Below are 3743 nucleotides of genomic sequence, written 5' to 3' on the forward strand. Positions count from 1 at the left end.
GAGGCTTGCAATTTGCAATGTCTCCCATTGTTATTGGATATTACTGGATCCTGATCGGCACCCAAGGAACAGAAAAAAAAAATGACTTGGGGACCAAGGCAGACAACTACATCTTCAGCTTTATTATTTTTCTTTTTATTTCTTTAGAGTACAGATTTACATCTTGTGTCACCAACAACATTGCAGCTTGCTGAAAGGGAAGAGGTTCAGGTGTTACCTGAGATCTAAAGGTGACGTCTCAAGGCGCCTGGGTGGCTCAGTTGGTTAAGTGTCTGATTTTGGCTCAGGTTATGATCTCACAGTTCATGGGTTCAAGCCCAGCATCGGGCTCTGTACTGACAGTTTCATATTCGGTGTCTCCCTCTTACACTGCCCCTCCCCCACTGGTGCTCTGTCTCTGTCTCAAAGATAAATAAACTATTAAAAATAAAAAATAAAGGCGACCTCTCACTATCATTAATCCTTATCAGTTATAAAGAACTGACTTGCTGTCATAGAATCTAAACAGAGCTATTGAAAAAATATTTTTACTTTTGTTTGCATCTTGTGTCAAAAGGCAAATATTTTGCTTTGTACATATGAATCTCACTAGTTTTTACCCTCCCCCATCCACAACCTAGTTTAACAATATGTTTCTGGGCAGTTTCATATTTTTAGGAACATAACTACAATTAGTATAGCAAATAAGACTAGCCTATTAAATGTAACACATATGATTACTTGCTGTAATTTTACCTTCATGAATATTATGGCAAAGGAAACCAGGGTAGCTAGCCAAATTTTAAATGAACCTGGGAAAAATAATTCAAACTCTTTTGTAAAGCAGATTGTAGCTATTGCTTTTTGTGGCATTTGAGGCTGTTGACCTGAAATTTTGCAAGCGGGAATTATTTTGTCAAAACTTTACTTCCTAAATAAGAAAAATAAATAAACAAATGCATATCTCCCATCACCTCCTTACATAGCCAAAACGCTGTACCAATACATATGGGAGCCCTGGAGTGACATCATGGATGAAAATAGAGCGTCTTCAATCCTTCCCTTTACAAGGTGACCATCTGCAAGATGACTTTTAAGCGATTCATGGCTAGCCTTTGAATGTCAGTAAATGATATTTCAGTATTTTCCAAGTCAATCAGAGGAGGAAAGAGGGTATTTGTTCTCCCTGGGTCACCTGGCCCCAGACTGATCCTTCTGCTGACCTTGTTTCAAACCAGTAAAGTTTGTGAGGAAGGAGAGCACAACGGGGAGGGAAGGGTGGAGGCAAAGGAAAGACAGATTCAGCTGTTGTGTGGGTTTTCTTTAAGTTTTACTTATATGTCTAGTTGTCAGGATGAGTATGTTTCGGATATACAATAAAAGTGTAAAGAAGAAATTGAAATGATAAAGAGGACTAAGAGCAAAATTATTACAGCTTCTATGTCTCTCCTTCTATGCTTCAAAGCAAAGTCATATTGTGATTTAATCCTTCAAAATTCCTTCCTAACATGGAAAATGTCATATTTTTGAAACCCAAATTCATAGACTCCAGAGTACTTCAAAGGCCTTGAGAATTTGAAAGTTTAAATTTATCTCTAAAATAAAACATATTCTTACTGATTAAACATTTTTGGTTCATCTACAATTTTCATATTTGCAGTATTGATAGGTCATTAGGGAAATGCCAGTTACCACATTTTCTGTTTATAATATGATAGTAGGTTATTTACCTATAAATATTTTGAGAAACTGATAATGAAGAAAATGTAACATTTTAAAAATACAAGATAGGAAATATATAATTCTTAATGTTCTTAATTTTTAAAATTAACTTATTCTGATTATTTTGTCCTTGGTTACACAGGCCATATGGACCATAAGGAAAAATCAGTCTGATAAGAATGATAAATCGCTTCAATTCTGAAACTTAATATGCATAAATAATTGCATTCTCTCAAATAACTCAGACCATTGTTCCCTTAGAAGGCCGCATAGCAAGTATTTATTTTATAACAAAGGGCACTTCAAGTTTGAGTTAACTAATGCAATTCTCTAAAACAGTGAAGATAAAAGGAAGCATTGTTAAGTTTTACAGTGGAATCTCTTAAGATTGGAGAGAATGCCTTTCTGTTAAAGTGTTTGTCCAGTCTAGCCTCTGATAACTACGATTTTAGTCGGAACTGGACAGATGATACAAACGGCTGGACCGTTGACCCCTGGAACCTCTGGGGGAGAAAAATCTCCCCTGTGAATTTTAGGAGATATCAGTGGTTCTTACTCTACAAAATGACAATGATATGTGTATGTGACTGTATATTTTTTAAAAACATTATAAGTAGTTTTAATGTTGCAGAAGGTAAGAAATAATGTTAAAAACACTGAATTAAAATAGTATTGTTGTTAATTAAACTTTCAGCACTCTTGAACTAGTAAAACACACAGAATTTTATAGTTTTCTCTGCAGGAGATACAAAAAAGAGGGACAAAAGTATCATTCTCTTCCCTCACATTTAAGATATCCTCATCTTCCCTAAAATCAATCACTTTCAACCATGCCATTAACAGCAAACACAAGCTGCAACTCTTTTATACTACTGGGTTGTTTATAGTAAAATGTCCATTGTATCACTTCCTGAACATCAGCCCTTGAGCTTTATTGAATTAAATAGTGTCAAGGAAGGCCAGGGAGATGTGACCACCAGAGCTGGGAGCTGGAGCCCAGCGCTGGGAGGAACCTCACCCCTCCCCTGTTCTTGGAATGTGGTTCTACTTAACCATTCCAGTTCCTAGAGGTTGCTCCAAAGACATAACCTCAATATAGTGATGTGGTGTTAAACACCTGCCCAGTGTATGTGACTAATTCCAGCGGGGGCCTCTTTGTAAACTTTTAAGATTTGATGGGCGGGTGCAAGAACACACTCATCTTGTTTCTGCCCAAATCAAGCCTCATATGTAAGCTCTCTTTGCTTACTAAAACTTGTCATCTGTCAGCCTGGAGTGACCCACTCCTTTCTTTGGTTTCTCTCTGCCTTCCAACTACAGGACTTATTTCAGATTATACTTGGGAAGCTCCTGACAAGGTTATGAACCAACAAACAGATATAAGGGGAAAAATAGAAAAAAAAAAAAGGTTAAATTTTAGAACCCAATATTTGAGAACCAGAAAATCGAAGGTAGTAAGGACTGGGGCTTGGAATACAGCTGGTTAAGTCTAGAAAGGAGTTACAAACTTTTTATAGCCCAGAAGTCTCAAGAATTGAGCTGGCCCGTGATGCTACAGCACATCAATTTCAGTCTGAAGAGCACATCTCGATACAGAAATTTCAGCTTTTTTTTTTTTTTTTAAATCCCTAGATTTATTGGCCTCTGTTCAGTCAGGACCTGTTTTAGCCTATTTCAATTTTTTAATGAATCACCTATTCCTAATTTTTAAAACTAATTTCTCAATTTGAATATCATCCCCTATTTCCTTTATCAAGGACAAAAGTGCTAGTTCATCCTTTTGTTTCTTTCTCCTAGATTATTCCAAACAGCATGAAAAGAAGTTCTAGTGTATCCAGTAGGAAAATAAAGAAATAATAATACAAAAACTTCCATATGCCTTGCAGATAATATTCAAATTCTTTCTTTGTCATGGCACCAATTATCTTTTTTTTTCCATAATATTTTATTGTCAAATTGTTTTCCATACAACACCCAGTGCTCTTCCCCTTAAGTGCCCTCCACCATCACCACCACCTCTTTTCCCCCCTCCCCCTTCCCCC

This window comes from Suricata suricatta, chromosome 5 (assembly GCF_006229205.1).
Source record: "Suricata suricatta isolate VVHF042 chromosome 5, meerkat_22Aug2017_6uvM2_HiC, whole genome shotgun sequence".
In the NCBI taxonomy this organism is placed as follows: domain Eukaryota; kingdom Metazoa; phylum Chordata; class Mammalia; order Carnivora; family Herpestidae; genus Suricata; species Suricata suricatta.